This window comes from Castor canadensis, chromosome 1 (assembly GCF_047511655.1).
Source record: "Castor canadensis chromosome 1, mCasCan1.hap1v2, whole genome shotgun sequence".
Lineage (NCBI taxonomy): Eukaryota > Metazoa > Chordata > Mammalia > Rodentia > Castoridae > Castor > Castor canadensis.
This window is the reverse complement of record NC_133386.1, coordinates 34,433,968-34,458,586: the sequence shown is the minus strand read 5'-3', so window position 1 is coordinate 34,458,586 and position 24,619 is coordinate 34,433,968. Positions and strand designations below refer to the sequence as shown.

Here is a 24,619-nt window from a genome sequence, read left to right as displayed (position 1 = left end):
TTTCTTCCCTGGGTTTTCCCAAAGCACTTCAGGTCTAATGCTTCAGTTATGCCCCCTCAATACCTTTCAACTGGTTCTTGTTTTGAAACTGCATGGGTTAGAAACCGCTAGTGCTAGAAGGACTAGAAATACTTGCTGAGATCAACTTAAGAACTACTCAAATGTAATCATGTGTTCTCCAAATGCTATTTAAAATTAATTAAATATGATAAAGTAAAGCAACCCCCCCAAATAAAAAACATTCAATGCAACTATGTATCTTCAGTTTGTTTTTGTCTCTTGGTTTTTTAAATAATATCTTATGTGTAGGTAATTTGTGTGGACTTACCTATTTTATTACTGTTCTTAAGAGAATAGTTAGCTTCAGTTAGTTATGGACAATCACATTACCTTTCTAATGGCTCACTTCTTATTTATCCACGTATTCAATAAAGCCAGAAAAGAGTATTTTGGAATGAGAGCCTCAGCCCATGAGAAATGTTCTGGTGTTGATAACTGATTGCTACTTCCTTTTTCTTTCTTTGTGTGTCTTTAGGAGTTGAACTACACCAGCCTTGACTAAAGCCAAGTGTAGAGTAAGAGTTACAAGGACATTTGTTCCTCTTCCCCACTGAGCACTGCTACAGGAACCCCATGTCACTTCACTGCCTTGTGGACTTCATGGACCCCTTCTCTGGGATTCCAGGAATTCTTTTGCTGCAGTGGCTGCTTTGCCTTCCATAGAAAGAGTGTTGTAGAACCATGTCCATCAATAATGTCTTCCTTTAGACTCGTAAGTAAAGCTTATTTTTGACATCTGTACTCCCAATTTCCTCATCTCTAAACATGACTACAGAATACTGTTAAAGTCTACACACCTGGCAGGTTTTTGTAGATTTCAGTATGAGTGACCAACAATGTGTAGTTGTACTTCTTAATGATTACTACATTTTATCTTTGACTTTATATTCCTTTTCACTGAGGGTTTATGAAGAAGAGAAGTAATAAAATACAAGAATTAATTTTTTTTTCTAAAATGTTCCTTTGGCAGCTATGGAAGTGGGCCTTTTGAATCTCCATTCAAGGAACAGCTTGCTGAGTACCTGCAATGAATGCAGTGAGCATCTTCGGTATCTTTCCCAGCTTTTGACCTAAGTCTGTGCTAACCTCAGACAGCCCCTTGTCAATGAATGAGCATGCTGGGTTGCTGATCTCTGCCTACTTGCTTATATAGGACTCTGTTGAGGGACCTTGCTTGCTCACTATAGGGTTGGCTGTGATGTTGTCAACTTTGTGTCATGGTTGAAAGATCTCCCAGTCCGATCTTTTTTATGCTTCCTTTTTTTCCCTAAGTGTGAGATTTTCATAGTGCTCTCAACTCTATTTTGGGTAGATCCTTCTTCCTCCAACTTTTATCTTTTATAGACATTCTCACTCAGTAAAACTCTTGACCTCTAATGTTTGTCTTAGAGTCTGTTTCCCAGAGAACTCAATTGACTTTGTATTTTAACTGATTTGTTTAATGTATAAAATTTCATTGCAGTATGTAATCTAACTTCCCTTTCACTCTTTTTATTTAGTTCCCCAAGAAGCAGGGCTTGAGACTGGGGCTTATGTCTAGACAGTTTATTTTATTATGTAATTCCAAGGTACAGGAGAGTGACTTGGACTGAGAAATCCATAAGCTAAGGGTAGTTACCGAGCTGATCACTGTGAGATACTGGGGTTAAGTTCCACTAGAGATCTGTGAGGAGTTTGTTTAACACCCTCTTCTTCAGAATTGTCTTCTGGAGGATTAGGAAAAGGGAAATTTTTCATCAGTCCCCATCCCTAAGGTCAAGGGTTGCCCTTAGAGTGTTAATTCCTTTGCACAGCCTGGTTTGCCCAGTGTTCAAGTTGGCAGCATGGATTCCTGCTGGCAACCCAACAGTGAGATAATAGGGAATCCCCTTGTCAAGAATTGAGAGAGATGATAAAAAATAGTGAAGCGAGATGCTTTGATTTATACCTCTGTATGATAAAGAATAGTATTATGTAACTCATCTACTCAGCGTAGCTATTAATGTTCTATTATTCTTATTTTGTCAATTGCTTCTCTACTTTTTTCCTCCTGTACTTTAAGCAAATCTAAAATAACATTAATTTTTTAGATGAGAACTATAATTTAGGGCCCAGTGTGATGATTTTCATTTGTAACTCCAGTTACTTGGGAGGCTGAGATGAGGAGGATCATGTTTGAGGCCATTTGGCTAAAATCAAAAAGTTAGCAAGAACCCATTGCATCCTAGAAGGTGGCCATAGTGGTGTGTGCTTGTAATCCCAGCTAAGAGGAGGCATAGGTTTGAGGATTGTGGGCTGACATTTGCCCCAGGCAAAAATGTCAGACTCTATTTGAAAAATAACTATAGCAGAAAAGACCTGGCAGTATGGTTCAGGTGGCCCTGAGTTCAAACCTTGTATCACCAAACAATAACATAACAACAAAACAAGAAGAAACCCCCTTTAATCTGTACCTGTATTAGATAGGAAGTTTTAAAAAACCTAGTCACATCTTCTTAAGCCAGTCACAACACTGTCATTACTTTTAGCAAAACAAATTTAATCAATTACTAAGTCTGCATTTATTTTTTCCTGTTTCCAATACACACACACACACACACACACACACACACACACACACACGTACACATAGTTGATGTTGATGTAACTAAATTATGTGTCTTGTGGAATTTCCCACACTCATCCCTTGACAGATAAATCTTTATTTATGGCATTGTATAAAATTTTCCTCCACATCAGAAGTCTTGACTTAGTGAGGTCCCAGTTCTATAGAATTCAGGCAGTTGATTAACATGGATTAAAAAATGGGATCTTGTATACTTCCTAATTTTAACACAGATTTAGCATTTCCTTCATGTTGAATGTAGGTAACAAATCACAGAAGTATTAACATTACCGTACAGATTTTCTATTTGTCTTAAATAGAAATGTTTAAGTCCATATCTTACGATAGTTGTTGCAAATATCTTGAAAAATCATTTTTCTCCATCATTTTTTCCTGATTATTTTACATAAAAAATTTACTTAGCTTACAAGTTAATCCAGTAGACTCCAAGGAACCACAGTCTTCTATCTACAAACCTGGTTGATCAACTTGGTGGCAAACCTGGGCTTAATAATTATTCAGCAACAGCACAGTGACTTACGTGGTCTGAAGAGGCACATGAAAAATTCCAAATCTTAGTTTGTGTTTTAAAAAGGCAGTGGTCTTTTGTAACACAATGGTTTCACAGGCCATGACCACAGACCTAGCAAGTTCATACATATTTTATGGATGGGATAAATACAATGTTTGATATTTAATGCAATTTTTGACTCCAATGAGGAGATTGTATACTACCAGTGATGTTTGGTGAGTAGCAGAGACTCATGCTTATATTTTTTCTAGTACTCTTTGAACATTATTTACACTACGAAATAAAAATATTCACATACTGAGATATTAACTGCTGAACTTGATTTCAAGGAAACTGTTTACATATGTTTAAGAATTCTTACAAGGGTTTGTGAATCTGATGTATTTCTTTTGATAGCTAAAACTCATTGCTTCCAGACTGTGGAAGTTAGAGAAGAAGAAAATTGAATGAGGAAATAATTTTTGGAGAAAATTTATTTTTACTAGTTTATTTAATTATACAAATTCTTACGTGGTTGAGAATCATTCACTGAGTTATAGAAGACAAGAAAACATCTGGAAATTATTTTGTGCTTGAGTCTTTTCTTCCATTTAGTTACAAGGTGAGTATTTTTTAATTGGGGTCCCAGAATGATGCCCATGCTAAAACTCCTGGGCTCAAGTGACCTTCTGTCCTCACACTTCCAAGTTTCTGGGACTATAAGTGTGTACAACCACACCTGAGTCTAGGTGTGTGTTCTAATTTTTTTATTATTGGCAGCACTGGGGTTTGAACTCAGGCCCTCACACTTGCTAGGCAGGCACTCTTGCAACTGAGCCACTCCAACAGCCAGATGTGCTGTTTTAAAAGAATTAGTACTGATATTAATGTTTGACAAATGTTACTAAAAGTACACCATATACCTGCAAACTATTGCCTTGCGTACTTTTTGAAAGACTACCTTAAATAGTTTAAATGGTAAATAAGAGTTAAGTAACTCTTATTACTTAAAGAGTTACCGTTTATTACTATAGTATCAATATTTATGTACTACTTTATTAGTGGGTTGCTATTTATGATAATGAAAGATTTAGAATCCAAATGATAATTGTGGAAGCAACAACTGTTACTAAACTAATACCTGGAGAAAAGAATTTGTTTATAAGATTAGGAACTCTTTCTCTACACATGCTTTTTCTACGTCATTTGTTTAATGTTGGGATGCTTGGATTTGCAGTGACTCTAAAGCAGTGGTTCTCAAATGTTAGCCTGCTTCCCAATCACCTGAATCTGTTAAAATCAGATTTCTGGGCCCCAGAATTTTTGATTCAGGGAATCTGCAGTTTGGTGATGAGCCTTTCTTAGAAGTTCCACTCTGAGGATCACAACTATAAAATAAAATATGAATTCATTCAGTCATCAATTCAACTATTCTGCAATAATTTAGAATGAGTACCTATGATGTGCCGACACTTGGGAATAAAAAGAGTGAAGCTCCAGTTTCTTTACTGGAGATGATTATTCTGAATGAGTATGAAGTTTTTTCTATATCACAAAGTGATTGCCATTCCATGTTTGTGTATCTGTAGTTTCTTTACAACATGCAATTTTCTCCATATGGAATAAATCAGTATTTTATTATCAAATTGAGATAGGCCTGAAAAGTGATAGGGCCAATGAAATGCCATCTTATTAAATCTGAAAACTGAAATAGATTTGAAGACCTGCTTTTTCACAGTGATTAAGGGACATATTAGCTTTCTAGAACAGCCATAACAAAATACCACACACCGAATGTCTTAAACAATAGAGGTTTATTTTCTACAATTCTGGGAGATCAAAGTGTTGGCAGGATTGGTTTCTGGTAAAAGCCATTTGCCTTGCTTGGCAGATGGTTGTCATTGTGCTGTGTCCTCACATGGCCTTTTCTCTGTGCCTGGGCATTCCTGGTATCTCTTTGCCATTTTATAAAGGCATTAGTCGTAGGTCATATTGGTTAGGGCCCTACTCAACTAATCTTATTTGAACTTATCACGTCTTTGGTGACCAAGGGTGTTGTTAGGAAACATTTCAGTCCAGAAGCCAGATAACATTAGAGTGACAATGGAATGAGTAGAGAAGGGAGAATGTATGTCAGGGGTTGAGGGATGGGAGGGAAGGAAGGATGTTCAAGGAATAACAGCAAAAAAAAAAAACAGCAAAGAAAATGCAGTGGGATTGAGATTATAGTCATTACAACCACTCAGACACACTATTTACAAACAAAAACACTTGTATGTCAAGCACTGCTGTGAAATATTTTGTATTCTTCTGTTTCTGAAATAAAATCATGAAGAAGTAAATATATGCAAAAAATTGGAGTTCAAATGAACAGTAAACAATCATGAGCTAAGAAATTTACCCAAAATAGAGACTCAGTACAGAGAAATATTGGGTTACAAATTTAAATTTTAGCAAAAGTAAGTTCTGACTGATACATTTGTTTAATGGTAGTCAATTAATTTTTCCTGAACTTGTGCTCAGTGTCATGGAAAATCCATGGCTGATGTGAGATATTTTTCCAATTTTTGTGGAGGAGGTGCCCTACTGGGATCTTGTTCTTTGAGAAAGCCTTGACAGCAAAGTCTTGGCACTATTCCCAGGGTGACAAAGTCTTTCTGTTTTTGGAAAGAGCTGTACAATTTCAGAAACTGCTAAGGTATCTGGATGGTGCTTGGATTTGATATAATTGGATGCTATTTTCAGGACGTTGTGTTATCATGAACTATATTTATTGACAAAGTAAATGAATTCTGATAGAATGATGGAAAGTCACCAAATATTTATTATGTATAATGAACAGCAAAAGTTAGAAATAGCTTTATGGAATATAGTAATTGGAATAATTACAACTAAGAAGAAATCTAAGATCTTACTTAATTTATTCCTATTTTTACATAGTATCTTGGCTTTCTACAATGAAATATGTTATGATCAGCATGAAAATTCATCTTTTAAATAGCTTCTAAAACTTCATCTTCTTCAACCAATATTTTAATGCTCAATCTACTTGAGCATATAAACTCTATAATTCATTATCTCCTTAGTATATCATTTGTCCAGAACATACATCACTAATTTAGCTTGATTGCTAGATTTATTTCTACTTGTATAATTGCTTTTTTTGTCATCTTTCTCTTCCAATATTAGTAAGAATTATTTTATTTTTATTTTGCTAAATTTTAAATTGGAAAAGGATGGAAAAATACTAAAAATATTGGCATCTTCAAAGAAAGAATTATGAACTGACTAATCATGTAAGCTTGAGGTTGGTTTCTATGGATTTGATTCTTGGCCCTCTCCTTGCTACCTGTTTAACTTGATCAAGCTATTGAGCATCTATAAACTTTTGTTGCTTGTAAAATGAAGAATAATCTAACTGCAAGGATTAACATGAGAAATATTTGAAAAGGTATTTTTGATTGTTCAGAGATTTAAATATTTAAATTATTACTGATACTGTAATTAGCACTCTATAGCTTATGTTGTATATACATAAAATAACTAAACAAAGATAATGTATAGTTGTCTATAAGTATCAAATTTCTCAATATCTATATCATTAGGTATCATACACCACAATTAAATAATACAATGTGCAACATTCTCATATTTTAGAATGTGAAATAACTTAGTGCATGATATTACTGAGAATAACAATAGATTAAATATTTTTAAGACTTCATATTTCTCTTTTATAATTATTGAACTTTAAAAATAATTTATTATTGATGAGTATTGAGAAATAAGGTTTTAATATTAAATAGTCTACTTCTTTATAAAAGTATATAATTTCATAGCATGACAATTTGGGTGAGATTTTAGAAAAAAAAAATCCCTAAATGTTAGGAGTTTTTCTAATTAAATTCTAAGGAATTCTAAAATACTAGCGTCTTTATCTGTTCTCATCATTAGTGAAACAGATGGTATATGTAATCTCCAAGGTGAAGCAAGAACTATGTAGACTTTCAAAAATACTAATATAAGTTTATAAGAATTGATTACCCTTTTCATTTAGAGAAACACTTGAGAAATGGAAAATAAAATATTTTAATTTTGACCCTAAGAATTAGTCATTTTTACCAAGTATCATATTTAAAAAGTAGGACATTTGGGGAAATACTTCTTTAATCAGAAATTCATATCCATGGCTAATATGCATTAGCTATTTTACCACTTTATATGGTATTGTTTACATTGCATATAAAAATGACTCAAGTGAAAGCAGCTTAAACGTTAAAGGAGATTTATGGGCTTTCATGAGTATATAACTTTGAAGCCAGGTTGAGCTTCTGAGTTGGTTATATTCAATAAGTTAATGGTATCTCTAAAGACCCAGGGTATTTTTTGTTTGTTTGTTCTTATTTTTATGGCATTTTTATTCTTCCTTGCATTGTCAACTTTACCATAGAGCTTCCTTCATGATGACAAAATAACTGCATCAGTTCCAGACTTTATTACAACATGTCATCCAGAATAGCAGTGTTTCTTTCCCAGCTTTCTAAAAAATTTCACTTTCTAAAATCAAACTTCTGTTTGGATCAGCCAAGGTCCCTTCCCTACATTTAAATCAATCACTACACAAGGAAATGTAAATGTGCTGAGTGACAGGTCAATCAGAAGTCTTACTCTCACTCTTGATTTCTCTTAGAATACAGGGGCAGCATAGTGGAATGGTAGATATGGAAGCTGAAATTAACAATGTGTTTAGGAAAGGTGCCAACTCATGCTGTCTAGGTGATAAAAAAAAATCCACTAAGGGAACTTTTTTCAAAGTCAGGAAAATGAATCACAAAAATCATGGAAACTAATCTTGGAGATTCTGTAAATTTAACTATACATTTTGAATTGTATATAGAAATAAAACACATTTAAAGAACATATCTGCATGCATTAAGTAAATCAATTGTTTTTCTTCTCAAAACAAACTTATATTCCCAGAGGTTGTCTTCCTTTTTCATGTTGATTTTATTGAAGTGTATGGATCTAGAAATATAATATTCTTAGAAGACTGTGAGCAACTTTGTACTTGTTAACGTGTTCTAATGGAGTATATTATTTATTATAGGACTGGTTACTTCTTAAGAATGTATCTTAATAAATGAATGCATAAATAAATCTCCTAAAATACAGCTTCTATTGGCTTGTGGAAGACACTTGTCATGTGAATCCATCATGCTGATTTCAAACATCTTTCCATCTGGAAGCATGTTAACATTGGGCTTCTGGACCTGGGAGAATAGTAAATGGTTAAGGAATGTTAGAGTGACATAGATCAAAGTTGTAGATGGTTTAATTGCTCCAATTTTTCTGGTGCCATGAGCAACCTCACTTCTTATTCCAAATAGAGCTCCATGATTGACAACTGTATCTGAAGAGGGAAGGAAGAGCTAACATTCTTCTTCTGTCTTGTTAGTTTTAGCAGAATCTCCATGGATAAGCTGAGGTAAAGCCCCAATCTGAATGAGCTTGGGAACATAGTTGATGTGCAGTAGGATTTAAAGATCTCCAGAGAAACAAAATTAACAGAATTTATACAATGAATAGATAGATCCAGCTGTGGTGGTACACACATGTAATCCCAGCACTCATGAGACTGAGGTGGGAGGATCATAAGTTCAAGGCCAATCTGGGTTACATTACGAGTTCTGGGAATGCCTGAGCTACAAAGTGAGAAAGCCTATCTCAGAAAACCATATCACAAAGAAAGAATAGCTAGCTAGCTAGTTAGTTAGATAAATAGATAATCCGTTATAAAGAATTGTCTCACATGATCATGGAGGCTGACAATTCCCCAGAACTGCCTTGGCAGAAACTGGAGAGAAACTGGAGAATTGATGGTTTAGTTCTAACCTAGTTAGGCCTCAGAACCATGTGAGCTGATAGTATAGCTCTAGTCTAGAAGGCTGGCTGGTGGCTTGAAACTCAAGAAGAGCCAATGATTCAGTTTGAGTCACAGAGCAAGAAAAAAACAGTGTCCTAGCTTGAAGATACTAAGATAAGAAGAATTTTCTCTTCCTTGGAAGAGAGTCAATGTTTTTGCTCTATTCAGGAGTTTAACTGATTAGGTGGGACCTATCCACATTTGGGAGAGCTACCTGCTTTATCAATCTACTATTCAAACATTAATGTCATTCAAAACACCCTCACAGACACACAGAGAATAGTTTGATCAAATGTCTGGGCATCCATGGACCGAGTCAAATTGACACATAAAATTAGCCATTATAAAATATAAGCCAGATCGGTTTGTTTTACAAGATGACAGATGACCAATAAAGGCAACTCTGTTTACAGTTAAAATGAACAAAATATAAAATTTGGATCCAAATCTTTTAAGACTTTAGAACCAAAACAATTCTTCAGTTCTTTATGCATTTTTATCCACATGTAATGACTTACACAGAATGAATAAACATGGATTTGTATATGACTATATTTGGAGGAAGAAAACTGTAAGGATTGGAAAGTTCCAGGAAGAATGCCTTGATATTTTGTATATCTTCAGAAAAAAACATGCTTAAAAGTTCCCAGAAAGATCATGGTACTAATATTTCTTAAAAATTCTTCAAAGAGTGGGCTCAGATAATTCAACAGTCACAGTATTGTATACTATATGCATAAAGGATTACTACTAAGTCAGGCACTGCATGAATTGATTTACGTGAAAGGGAAAGGGCTTAAGGATAGTTTGTGGTTGGTTGGAGTAGAAGGGTGGAGAAGTGATGAGAAAGACTTCAAGATTATATTTGAGCTTGTACATAGATGGGCAGCAACCTTTAATTAAAAGAACCCTCTTTACAAAGGACTTCATGAAATGAAGGAGGCTCCAGCAATGTTGGTTCATGTCTGAAATGTGACACGCACAGAGAAAGGCTCATTCTACTTGTTTATTTTTACTAAGCAACACAGCATGATACAGACATAGTGAAGATTGAAGGAAATTCAGTGTCATTTTGTTCCCTAGTGAGTTTGCAGCTTTGTAAGCAAGAAAAGAAGCTAACTTTATCTGGAAATATTTTCCTGGTGGGCACAGACAGCAGTATTATTTCAAGGAGCCACCTCAGTGGGCCTTGGTAGGTAACAAATTTTAGGGAGATGCTGGACCAAGAATGGTGAACTGTTTGTAAGCTTATATGAGATAAATGAATGGGAATGGACTGGATGGAGGTACTGAGTAATTTCTATGGACACCTGGAATCATAATCCAGGGATACTGGAGCTGTAGCTCTCAATATTATTTCATTTTGGTAAAGAATGTAGACAGTAGTCCATTTATTAGCGCTGTAACCTTAAAATACTAACCAAATAGATGTACAACAACAGGGAGGGACAATTAATGAACCTAAAGGCAAAGAACAGCATGTTATGTGTTTCAAGAAGAAGATAACTGTTTCCCTGCTACATCATTTGCATGTCAGCCGTAACGTTTTTTACAGGTTACGCTGGTTATGTGGGGCATGTAGAATGAATGGATAAAGAAACACCCAGGAGTCCCCTTATGATGTAGGAAGCTCACATTATACATGGAAGCCTTTAGAAGAGCAGTTTCTCAGGTTGCTTCAAGTCATTAGATTTCAGAAGTATGAAATCTACTTATAAGAAATATATGGAAGATCCATGTCACAAGTAGCCTTCCTATATTGCCCTAAATTTGATATTTTTCAATTATCTTAAGTAAATTTTTTTTTAGTAAATTAAATCACAGTCATAGTCTTCCAATATTTTTTTTGCTTATTTTAGAAATGTTGACTTCAGTTGTTCCACGAAAAACTCTGCCTGATAAATGGATCAGTTTTTCCTTGGAGTTGTTAGAGGACACATATATGTTAACACTTATTGTACTCAGTATGAACATGGGCTGGAAATGTGGCTCAGAAATAGAGTACTCACCTAGCATCATGAGGTGCTGGGTTTGATTCCAAGTACTACAAAGATAATAAAAAAGTCAAGTAGACATAATTATTTAATTGGGTGTCATGTTGAGACTGGTTCTCCAGGCGCAATAATTTTTATTTTCTTGCATTCATTGCCTCTTTTTTCTTTCTTGCTTTTTTTTAAAATTGTTTTATTATTCGTATGTGCATACAACGGTTGGGTCACTTCTCCCCCCTGCCCCCACCCCCTCCCTTACCACCCACTCTGCCCCCTCCTTCTCCCCCTCACCCCCTCAATACCCGGCAGAAACTATTTTGACCTTATCTCTAATTTTGTTGAAGAGAGAGTATAAGCAATAATAGGAAGGAACAAGGGTTTTTGCTAGTTGAGATAAGGATAGCTATACAGGGAGTTGACTCACATTGATTTCCTGTGCGTGTGTGTTACCTTCTAGGTTAATTCTTTTGATCTAACCTTTTCTCTAGTTCCTGGTCCCCTTTTCCTATTGGCCTCGGTTGCTTTTAAGGTATCTGCTTTAGTTTCTCTGTGATAAGGGCAACAAATGTTAGCTAGTTTTTTACGTGTCTTACCTATCCTCACCCCTCCCTTGTGTGCTCCCGTTTTTATCATGTGCTCAAAGTCCCATCCCCTTGTTGTGTTTGCCCTTGATCTAATGTCTGCATATGAGGGAGAACATACAATTTTTGGTCTTTTGGGCCAGGCTAACCTCACTCAGAATGATGTTCTCCAGTTCCATCCATTTACTAGCAAATGATAACATTTCATTCTTCTTCATGGCTGCATAAAATTCCATTGTGTATAGATACCACATTTTCTTAATCCATTTGTTAGTGGTGGGGCATCTTGGCTGTTTCCATAACTTAGCTATTGTGAATAGTGATGTAATAAACATGGGTGTACAGGTGCCTCTGCAGTAACCTGTGTCACAGTCTTTTGGGTATATCCCCAAGAGTGGTATTGCTGGATCAAATGGTAGATCAATGTCTAGCTTTTTAAGTAGCCTCCACATTTTTTTCCAGAGTGGTTGTACTAGTTTACATTCCCACCAACAGTGTAAGAGGGTTCCTTTTTCCCCACATCCTCGCCAACACCTGTTGGTGGTGGTGTTGCTAATGATGGCTATTCTAACAGGGGTGAGGTGGAATCTTAGTGTGGTTTTAATTTGCATTTCCTTTATTGCTAGAGATGGTGAGCATTTTTTCATGTGTTTTTTGGCCATTTGAATTTCTTCTTTTGAGAAAGTTCTGTTTAGTTCACTTGCCCATTTCTTTATTGGTTCATTAGTTTTGGAAGAATTTAGTTTTTTAAGTTCCCCATATATTCTGGTTATCAGTCCTTTGTCTGATGTGTGCTGGCATATATTTTCTCCCACTCTGTGGGTATTCTCTTCAGTTAAGAGACCATTTCTTTTGATGGACAGAAGCTTTTTAGTTTTATGAGGTCCCATTTATCTATGCTATCTCTTAGTTGCTGTGCTGCTGGGGTTTCGTTGAGAAAGTTCTTACCTGTACCTACTAACTCCAGAGTATTTCCTACTCTTTCCTGTATCAACTTTAGAGTTTGTGGTCTGATATTAAGATCCTTGATCCATTTTGAGTTACTATTGGTATAGGGTGATATACATGGATCTAGTTTCAGTTTTTTGCAGACTGCTAACCAGCTTTCCCAGCAGTTTTTGTCATTCATTGCCTCTTGACTTCATTATCTTTGTTCTAGAACTGGTTTTGACATGAAAGGAAAAAGTACCTCTTGTTCAGTAGACTGGGACTGAATATTATCACCATGACTACTGATCCTGCTCTTACTTTTTCCCTTGTTTTTGAAAACTGAGATTATGACTTTCTCCTGCATAATCCCAGTTTTCAGAAACAAGGTAAAAAGTAGGTTAATGAAATGAATTCATTATTTTTCATGGATACTGTCTTTGTTTTCTGTTGTTAGAACCCTTGAGATGGGTAATTTGTAAAGAAATGAGGGTTATTTTGACTCTTGGTTCTGGAGACTAGAAAGTCCAAGATGGGGCAGTTGGATCTCGTGAGGGCCACATGCAACTTCAACTCATGGTCAAAAGGGGAAGAGAAGAGGGTGGGTGAAGAAGAGAGAGAGCATGAGAGACAACTTGCCTTATGGCAACTCACTCTCTTAGTAACTAATCCACTCACATAGGGACAACATCAATCCATTCATAAGGACTACACCCCAATTACCCATACTTCCATTAGGCCCCCGCTTCCAACACTGCCACATTGGGTACCAAGACTTAAAGTAAGTTTTGGTGGGGACAAACCATATTCAAACTGTGGGAGATGAAAACATGTTCTTTCTCTGAAATTCTCCACTGCAGTCATGCCATGATATCCAAGTAGGAGTTTGAACCTGTTTACAACTTTGCTCTTTTATCTCATAACTGATTCCAGATTTAGTTGTCTATTGAGTTCTGTTGTTTTTACTTCAAAGACCTGACTCAGCTGTTTATCCTAACTCTTACTTTTCTAGTCTAAGAATTCCATCATTTTTTGTTTGGTCATCTGATATCACCTCTTATTGGTTTCCACTGCTGCTGAATTTTCATTTATAATTTACCCAGAAGAGTTAGATTAACATGTGCAGAGTTATAATAATAGGGTCTTGTTCTGCTATCAGATTACTTGGGTTCAAGTTCTAGCTGTATCTTGACAGGCTAACCTTGGATGAATTAATTATTTTGTGCTTCAGTTTCTCATTCTGTAAAATGCCTTTTTTTCTGAAAATGGATTTATTTTGATGAGTAGGAAAGAAGCACTTAGAAGAAAGCATGCCATGGATGAACCATGGTTCTTATCTGGACTCTGTGATAGTTTTCTTTTACTTCCTGAATAAATCTGTCTCATGACATACAAGGCTTTTTTCAATGATTTTTCAAGTTACTTTTCTAGCCTCCTCTCTCTGCCCTATAAATATCCTGTCTATTTCAAAATACATGTTATTTTGAAAATGCATACATATGTTTCAAGTGTATATCTTTTCATTTTTTTCCCCAGATTGGTCTTTTGTTGTATATTGCCTCAAAAAAACCCCTAATTTGTATTTAAAAGTCTCTGTCAAATTCACTTTTGCTTGTAAATTTTTCCTTGATCTTCTCTATGATATGAATTGCTTCTTGAAGTGGACATTGTTGCTCTGCATCCTTTTGGCTGTACCTATCCTTTCCACCTGATTTGCAGTGGCCATTTTTGACAAAGAGACAGTTCTTGGGATGTTTAACTCAATTCGTTATCCTGTCACTTGAATCCATGTCACAGAATGAGAGCTGGGATAAACACATGAAGAACAGAGGTGCATGGAAATCACATCCATCTGGGAGTTGCCTTTAGTGACTAAGTAGAATTTTGGCTTAGGGTCTGCTCTTGGGGCAGTTCAGTGTAATAACTCCTTTATCTGCTTTCCATGGCACTTTGTATATATCCTCTTTGAAGATTTGATTAGAGAACTTTTATTACTTTTTATCTGTTCTACCACCTCCTCTGGACTGTGAGATGCTCCAGCAAAGGGCCGTATCTCATCCATCTTTTCATTCCCATGATCTTGGGTCAAATGTGGCCCATGATAAACCTTTAATAAACTGGCTAGTAAAATGAACCAGGAGTATCTGTTATCTAAATCTCTAAATTCTCTTTTTTAGTCCTGTGACTCTTTTCGGATTTGTCATGGAGTGTTTGGCCTTGTCTTTATCTTAAGCCTCTCCCTCAGGGACTAAAATCTTGTCCTTATACCCAAACTTATGGTTTTCGTTGTACTTGTTAACAGATTTCTTTTTCTCCCTTTCTCGTTATACTTCCTGCTTGGTCTTTTCTGAAAAACAAAAACCAAACAAGCACAAAACCAAAAATTGCATGTTCTCCCTTGTATGTGGATGATAGACCTAAAACAATATTATTGGACATGGGTCACACAAGTGAGGGGAGAATGCACATGTGTGGAATAGGGAAAGGGAAGGAAACCAAAAATGTGCTTGATGTGCTGACTGCAGAGGGGTGAATATAGTAATCTTAAACTGGCAGAAGCCACTATGGGAAGGGGACTAGGAAGCAGTGAACAGGTCTGGTAGAGATGAACCAATGTGGGTTACAGTACACAAGTGCATGGAAGCAACTCTAGGAATCTCTCTGAATAGCTATCTTTATCTCAAACTAGCAAAAACGCTATGTCTTTCTTATTGTCTCTTATGTTTTGTCTTCAACAAAATCAGAGAATAAGAGGGCAGAACAGGTTCTGTGGGGATGTGGGGAGTATGGGGATGCGTGGGGAGGGAATGGCCCAAACAATGTATACTCATGTGAGTAAATGTAAAAATGATTTTAAAAAAAAAGCAAAAAAACAAGGATGAAATAAATTAAGAACTGAGATAGAAAAAAGTCAGAGAAAAATGAGTGAGAAGGAAGAGATTGAAGAGAAGTAAAATGTGAGAAGAAACTGAAATGGAAAAGAATGCTGAGAATTCAGGTTAGACACTTTTCCTTTCACCAGTAGCATTGTTAAGTGGTCAAGAGGATTCAGATGGTCTTGAGAAAACTGGAAAAGTCTTGGAAAGATAGTGAGGATGGATAATCAGTGGAGAACACAGTGATTGGTATTTCTTCAGTCAGTAAACAATTCCAGGACCTAGTACATGTCATGTCCCACGGAGCATGAGTAAGATCATTACATCTTACACACCATCCCCAAACACTACTTCCTACTAATATTTTCATTCTAAATTTTTGGCCAAGTTAATGCAAAATACATATATATAAAATTATTGACTAAAAAAATGAAAACACTCATTAAAAAGCAAAAATTCTATTAAATTCTTTATGTCTTGAAAGTAAGCATTCCTTTACCAAATATAACTTCTACCAATGTCAGAAACTACTATTTTGCTATTTTGTTGTCTGATAAAAAGAAAAGTACCTCTGGCAATACCACTTTTCTTTATTATCTTTGCTGTTTGGAAAGTGGGATATTGAGTCACTCTCTTGGAGAAGAAAACAAAAATACCTGCTGAGCTCTACTCAGAGGTCTACAATATATTCTGAAGTGAAGTGTAACTTTATAAACAGAGTCTTTTGACCCAATTTTACAATTCTAAGAAGTTTTAGGCCTATGGCAAAAATCTTAATCTAATGATTCAGGTTATAAATCCAATAAGAATCTTACATTGTTTCATATGATATTTCCTTGGCACTTATCAATTCTGCCCAAGGAATAAAGCAATATTTTATGTCAAAATTACTATGTACTTTGGACCTGCTGATCAGTTAATTATGCAATTATAACAATGCACATAGTGGGTAAGAGGGTGAATTTGACCTGTGACAGGTTGAAACAAAATTCCTTTCTTATCACTTATTAGCTATGACCTCAAAAAAGCTATTTAACCTCATTATATATATTTCTGCTCTAGAAATTGGGAAAATGGAGTAATTTAAGAACTAAATGAGTTAACTGATAGAAGGCTCATAGAACAGTGCCTTGCAAGGGCAAGAATTTGATAAATGTTAATAATTTATATTGAATATTTGCCTTTCTGTTAGTTTGTTTTAAATTGTTCCTATATAAAGGGAATTCCTGACCTAAGAACCTGGGTCGGAGGGAGTCTACTTTCCTATACAGAAGCATAATTGCAAGTATTTATGGTACTTCCTTATCTAGTCTCCCTTGACTTAGGCATGGAAACCAAGTACATGAGGAAAGTGCTGCAAAGAAATACGAACAGAAGTAAGTCAGTTTGGTGGAAGACAAAGACAATTATAGCAATGACAGCCACTTTCCAGTGGCAGCAAGAGCAGGAGTCCAGGAGTGACAGTGTGAATTGTTTGTGGTGCTTCCTGTGGCTTTGAACCTGTTTCAGCAGTGGCAATGGTGGCACGGAGAGTGGCAAGTTCATAGAGTATGATTTGGACTGCTCCTCTGGCAGTACAGCTTCTGAAACTGGTTCTCCAGCCTTAATTGAATCAGCCAATGTCAGCCTTTGTTGCTTTCAGTGGAGATCTCTGACTAATATAAACTTAGGACCAAAAGTGTTTGCAAGCAAAAAGCTTAAGGGGAAATTGAGGGTGAGGGGCACATGGGGGTTGAGAAGTCTGGGATTTGTTAAATGGCTTGAGGGCAGAAAAATTCCAGCAAATATTAAAGGCTAGAACTTCAGTAGTCAACAGCATGTGAAACCAGAGCCACTAATTAAATTATTCCCTGTGGTCATCTACTATGAAATAACCATTCAAAGAAAGGCTGTGAGAGACCAGTGGCTGTTACAGTGTAGCATGAAAGGCAACTCAATGTGTATGGAAGATGTTTTTAAAAACTATATAGCTATATTAAAAATGAGGAGAGTGTCCTCAAATTCCAAAATTCTTGGCTTAAGGCAGAATGTAAATAAGAGAATTTCTACGTCTATGTTAAAAGAGGAAAAAAAATTCTATCTTTTTTCTTCCTTTTTTTTTTTGCTGAGCAGAGACAGAATATTGAAAATGAAATGTAAGTTTGAGTTTGTGTTGCTTAATTACGTTGGGTGAATTTATGGCTTGCTGACATTTTCTTTACCCTTTCGTTCTTTTTTCTTTCCTTTTAAATTTTTATTGGCTCATACTTTATTAGTGCATGGATTACACATGTATAACATCATTCAGACTTAAAGATAAATAGGTACTTACTTTTCAATACAAAAAGACATAAACATTTTAAACATAGTTGCTTAGCCATCCAGATGAACACATCTGTGTTCATTAGGATTATATCTGACTGCCTGTAACAGAAATCTGTCTAGAGTGGCTTAAGTTAGCAAGTATACATGTTGCAAATGTCCCAAAAATTCTAGAGGTGGTCATTGCATTCAACAGCTCTGCAGTGTCTGAGCCTGTGACTGGGTTTCTCTCTGCCATCCATTCCATTATCTCAAAGGAAGGCCACTGCAATTCCTTCCTTTACATTCATGTTCATGGTTAGGTCCAGTTAATGAAAACAGACTAAATTTGCAGCCAGAAAGCAAACAGTTCCCAAGAAACAAACTTCTACTAAGGTGCCTTGGCTACAATTGACTCATGTAAGCGTTCATCCTGGCAATAAGAAAGTACATTAAAAATCAGGAAAAGTTTGTCATGATGCATCTCACCCAGGGCCAGATACATTACTCTCTGAATTAAAATGATAATGTTAGCAAAGACAAGGTAGGGAATGAACATTAAGTTGTTCAACTAATAAGGTCTGCCACATCATCCTTATTTATTTTGTCATATCTTGAGTGTATGATTAGACTACATATATTTATTAACTAGTGCCTCCATTTACTCTCCTAAACCATGGAACAGAGGTTGCCAGTGTAAGGAGAGACAGAAGTAATCTGTGGAGCTCTTGTTTCCAACTAGATAAAGAATTGAAACCAATACACTATCCTTGGAGAAATTAATACCATCAACAAAGACTTGAAAGAAACCCAGGAAGCTCACCATCTTTCTTCTCACCAAGTCCACTGTGTTTCCTTTTTAGTGTTAAGAACTATGAGATACGTAATTTGTTCTGTCCTTTGGAAGAGATCTACTGTCATGACTTAGACTTCTGACCCAGTCTCCTCCAAATTTCACTGGTAAAATAGGCTTCTGAATTTTCAGAGTTTGTTTTCTGGAGTCCACTTGCCTTAATACAACTTCCAGTGTGGCTTCCGTTCATTACTTTATTACTTAACCTCCTCCTTTACTGCGATATCATTGGAATATAAGGGAATGTATCACGCTGTTTGGCAGAATGCTAGGGGCTTGCAATTCCCTCAGCTCTGCAATGAAAGTGTGTGTGAAGGAGCTAACACGACTTCAAGTGTAGATGTTGAGGATATGATCAGTGTCCTTACCTGTTCTGTAGGTTTGAGAGCCTGATGATTCAGTCATGTGTGTGTGTGTGTGTGTGTGTGTGTGTGGTTGCTTGGGTTTTGGATTATCATTCCTAAAGTGAAATATTGTGTTGTTAATTATGTTGGTTACTAGGCCAGCCCTCACTGGACTACTTTGTTCTATTTGACTCCAAATTAGATATAATATGATTGCACCAATAAGATTTTTAGGTCCTGTGGAAAGGAAGCCATGGAATATACTGGGAGAAGAAAGAAGCTTCTTTCTTTCTGTTTTGACTCTAGGAAAAGCAAAACAAAAGCAAAACCTTCCTCTCCCGATTAATCATTTCTTGCACATGCACTTTTTTGCCTAAGATTAACTGCTAACCATATTATGAAAGGATAGCACTGACCCAACTTTATGGCAAGATCCAAAGGGACCACATTCCAAAATTATAGACCTCTTTTTAATTACCTTGGACTAATGTTTACACTATTGTACTTACATGTAAATTTGGAAATGCTTTAAATTCAGGTTGACAGACCGCCATATTGGTAGGTTGGCTTTGCCTACAGTTCTGCTCTCAGAGTTGGTTTACCAAATTACTTCTGCTTTCTATAGTTTCATCTCTTCTCCAATGCTAAATATATAGCTGAACTGAAAGACTTTGAAGTTGTTTTGGAGGTTCCTTTGATGGTATAGCTTGGCTTCTGAGGATGGCAGAAGTGACTAAAGATATAGGTGCTTACATTTTGGGGTGATCTGTAAATTGGGTTTCAGGGAAACAGAGGCCTGCTAAAGTAATCATTATCTTCTCATTCAGCAGGTATTGTTCTTAGGGAGTAGCAGTTATTTTGTTCAGGGATGCTCTAATGGTTCTAAGAGAGAGCATTGGGGCGTCAGCAAGAGAAGAGGAGGGCAAAGGAGAGAGGGCTGACGAATGGACAGGGCTCCCTCACAGCTCCTCTCCTACACCGGGATATACATATGCACTTCAATCTGAGCCATTCACTGGCTAATTTTATTTGAAGGGTTCCATTGCTTAAATACATTTGAGAAGCACTAAAAAGAGTGATACCTAGTGGCCATTCTAAATATGAAACTCAATGGCTTGACACAAACTCACCACTTAAAAAATACAACCCATTTAAAAAGATACGAAATATTTTATTTGTATTAAAAAATCTTAGATAAAATTGAGAGAAATTGAATAATGCTTTTATGTTTGATTGTAAATACAAGTTTAAAAGCTAATAATAGATAAGTACATGAAATTTTAGGGCACACATACAAAAAGTCTTTCCCTCCCTTCCAAAGCTTGGTTTTTAAAACAGCAATGAATCCTGATTTCAACATTTCTTAGCAATGTGAACTGCAAAATTATCTTAGGTCCTTTTACTCTTTAATTTTTCTCATCTATAAAATGGAGATGATAATAACATCTATTTAGTGGTAATGAAAAAATTGTAAGACATTTAAAAGCCGTAGGAAAGTGACTGGGACCTAGTAAGGACTCAATATAAATTACACTTTTTATTATTGCTTACTGTGAAGTCATCAAATCTATATTACATGTGTGACCACTGAAAATCTGAAAAGTAATGTATAAAACTTAATTGCAAAAAAAGAAAGAAAGAAAAAGAAGTAGGACATCTAGAATAGCTTAAAGTAGAAATGCAAAAAGGAAAACAGATGGGTAATATCCAGAAAGAAAATTTTGCTCAGTATTGCCCATCTGCTTCTTTCTGCCTGCATGCTTTGCAGTAATATAAATTTTCAAACAGCCAAGTAATAGAATCCTCAATCTAGTTTAATTTGTGTTTGCACTTCATTGGCTACTGGCAAGGGAATGGTTAGATTCAGATTTGATGATAACACCACATAGTCTTCATGTTTATCCCATGAGAAGCAAAGCTGCACAAAAGATTAAAATTAGTAGGAGGCAATTATTTCTTATTAATCAATTCCAGACACATTGGCAGCTTTCTCTTGCAACAGAAGTACTATTCAAATCAAGGTGGTACAGACTCTTTTCAAAAGTGTAATTTTAATTGAAAACATCAAGCTCTCTTTAGTAGGTCATAACCTTCTTTGCCTAGAATGTGTTAAGATTAGTGTTTTTCATTTGAAAATTGCATAGTTTTCTAAAAACATCATTATTTATTCTTATTAATTTAAAGCATGCTTATTTATAGAAAAAAAGAAATAGAAACTTATTTGATTCAGAAATGAAAGACTAATGTGTTTTTCTCTTAAGAGAAAGAAGTTAGCATTATTTTGATTTCTGTTAATAAATGAGCACTGTTGTAGATCCACATCAGAGATCAGAAGGTAGCTTTTAAAGGCAAGACAAAAATAAAGCTTCTTTATTTAGTATGCAGTTATCAGTTTTTACAGAAATAAAGGTGGATAGTGATTAAGTCTATAGATTACTAAACTGGTCATTTTCCTGTCTTCAGAATTAAATTCAGGCAGTCACTTAGCAGTGAAAAATAAAAGAATAATTTTTTTTGTAGTAAAGTTTTTTTTTTTCTTTTATTATTCATATGTGCATACAAGGCTTGGGTCATTTCTCCGCCCTGACCCCACCCCCTCCCTCCTTCTTCCTCCCCACCCCCTTAATACCCAGCAGAAACTATTTTGCCCTTATTTCTAATTTTGTTGTAGAGAGAGTATAAGCAATAATAGGAAGGAACAAGGGTTTTTGCTGGTTGAAATAAGGATAGCTATACAGGGCATTGACTCACATTGATTTCCTGTGTGTGTGTGTTACCTTCTAGGTTAATTCTTTTTCATCTAACCTTTTCTCTAGTTCCTGGTCCCCTTTCCCTATTGGCCTCAGTTGCTTTTAAGGTATCTGCTTTAGTTTCTCTGCGTTAAGGGCAACAAATGCTAGCTAATTTTTTAGGTGTCTTACCTATCCTCACCCCTGCCTTGTGTGCTCTCGCTTTTATCATGTGCTCAAAGTCCAATCCTATTGTTGTGTTTGCCCTTGATCTAATGTCCACATATGAGGGAGAACATACAATTTTTGGTTTTTTGGGCTAGGCTAACCTCACTCAGAATGATGTTCTCCAATTCCATCCATTTACCAGCAAATGATAACATTTCGTTCTTCTTCATGGCTGCATAAAATTCCATTGTGTATAGATACCACATTTTCTTAATCCATTCGTCAGTGGTGGGGCATCTTGGCTGTTTCCATAACTTGGCTATTGTGAATAGTGATGCAATAAACATAGGTGTGCAGGTGCCTCTGGAGTAACCTGTGTCACAGTCTTTTGGGTATATCCCCAAGAGTGGTATTGCTGGATCAAATGGTAGATCCATGTCTAGCTTTTTAAGTAGCCTCCACATTTTTTTCCAGAGTGGTTGTACTAGTTTACATTCCCACCAACAGTGTAAGAGGGTTCCTTTTAACCCACATCCTCGCCAACACCTGTTGGTGGTGTTTCTAATGATGGCTATTCTAACAGGGGTGAGGTGGAATCTTAGTGTGGTTTTAATTTGCATTTTCTTTATTGCTAGAGATGGTGAGCATTTTTTCATGTGTTTTTTGGCCATTTGAATTTCTTCTTTTGAGAAAGTTCACTTGCCCATTTCTTTATTGGTTCATTAGTTTTAGAAGAATTTAGTTTTTTAAGTTCCCTATATATTCTGGTTATCAGTCCTTTGTCTGATGTATAGTTGGCAAATATTTTCTCCCACTCTGTGGGTGTTCTCTTCAGTTTAGAGACCATTTCTTTTGATGAACAGAAGCTTTTTAGTTTTATGAGGTCCCATTTATCTATGCTATCTCTTAGTTGCTGTGCTGCTGGGGTTTCGTTGAGAAAGTTCTTACCTATACCTACTAACTCCAGAGTATTTCCTACTCTTTCCTGTATCAACTTTAGAGTTTGTGGTCTGATATTAAGGTCCTTGATCCATTTTGAGTTACTATTGGTATAGGGTGATATACATGGATCTAGTTTCAGTTTTTTGCAGACTGCTAACCAGTTTTCTCAGCAGTTTTTGTTGAAGAGGCTGCTATTTCTCCATCGTATATTTTTAGCTAAAAGAATAATTTTCATTTAGCTTACTTTTAACCCAGAAAAGGAAAGTAGGCCAAAGGCTTTTTCTCTCTTTTCTCCTAGATGGTTGATATCTGTAGATATAAGAAAGATCTCCTGTAGTTAGTAAGGTCAAACTCTCAAGGTCTTACAAGAGCAAATGCTTAGATCTCAGTTGCACTCCATGTCACTGGGAGTGGCATGGGACCCAAGGTCAGTGGTACTGCATTCTCTAGACCATATCAGTCCCATGACAGAGTGGGAGAAAGGCATGGTGAAACACACAGACGTGACAAATATCACAGTTCTTCTTCACTGGCCAGTGTTGGTTCCATAGCAAGCTGGAGTTGCACACAGTGGGAAGTCATAACATCCAGACTGGTAGGGCCCATGAATATCCCGCGGCACTCATCACAAATACAACCAAGAGCCAGACATGGTAGCGCCTGCCTCTATAATTCCAGCTATTCACGAGTTGAAGGCAAGTTTGAGGTGAGCCCAAGCAATGGTAGCTGAGAGTCCTTGTGTCAAAAACAAAATTAAAACAAAAAGACTGGAATTGTGCTCAAGTGGTGGAGCACTTGCCTAGCATGTGCAAGACCCTGGGTTCAATCCTCAATGTCACACACACATACAAATGCAGCTAACGAGAGGCCTAGTCCAATCCCCTGCTCTCCTGCAGAGATGCACTGACTGAGCTGCAAGGAGAGTTTTCTTGGATTTGTCATTTCTTTTGTGCGGAAAACAGTAGAAAAGATAAGATAAAATGTAAAAAAAAGTTAAAATTGACCTTTTATTCTGCATATTACTCTAGCCATCCCTAAATTACTCTGGTTAAGAGCATTTTCAGATTGAATGACCTGACACGAGAAGCAGGGTGCTTGAATTTTGTAAGGGTAATTTGTTCATTGGCTTAAAATTAAGAGTCTGTCAAATAATATTCTTGTGCAATATCTCTTTTGATGTAAGTGCTCTTGCCGTTGACGATTTCTGTAGTACTACACAAGTTATAATGAATCCACAAGCACTATGTGATTCTTTCTATGTTCCTTTTTCATAATTTCCACTTCCAGACAGATCATGGATACAGTTTGATCCTGATTAAATTATGACATGATGTCATTTAAAATAGGTTGGTGAGATAGTTGGATTCTAAAGAATATTGTTTGACATTTAAAATATAAATTTCAACTATAGTTTCTCTTTCAGAGGATTGCTAATTCAGGGAGCCATTCCATATTCTTAAACTTCTCAGTCAAGGTTGGTGGGTGCATTTTGTTTCTGATAAGAGCTTTGTGTTGTTCTTCTTTGGAGGTATTATAGCAATATGTGAAAGGAACACATTACCTTTAAAATGGTAGAAGCTGTTTTTCAATATGCTTTTTCAATTGTATTAATAAGCATGAGCTCATTAGTCATTCTTTGAAATGGTTTTGTCTCTCTGTAGTAGTCTTCCCTTAATGACAAAATTTTTATTAGTGTATGTTAGTTGCAAACACCATTGCTGTTTCACAATGCATGTATTGTACATTGATCACATTAACTCCCTCTATTGCTTTCCCCTCTCCCCCCATTTTTTGCCTTCTGCCACTTTCATATAGACACAATGTGTTTCAGCATTGTGCCCCATCATTAT

The 24,619-nt window shown here is 36.1% G+C and overlaps 1 protein-coding gene across 1 annotated transcript in view; it reads left to right on the top strand.

The window, feature by feature from the left end:
* The first annotated feature begins 751 nt into the window (after positions 1-751).
* Lama2 (laminin subunit alpha 2) overlaps positions 752-24,619 on the top strand; it is a 630,868-nt gene continuing 607,000 nt past the window's right edge. Inside the window, exon 1 of the mRNA XM_074074982.1 lies at positions 752-772. The gene's annotated coding sequence lies outside the window, so the exon portion shown is untranslated. The remainder of the gene's footprint in view (positions 773-24,619) is intronic.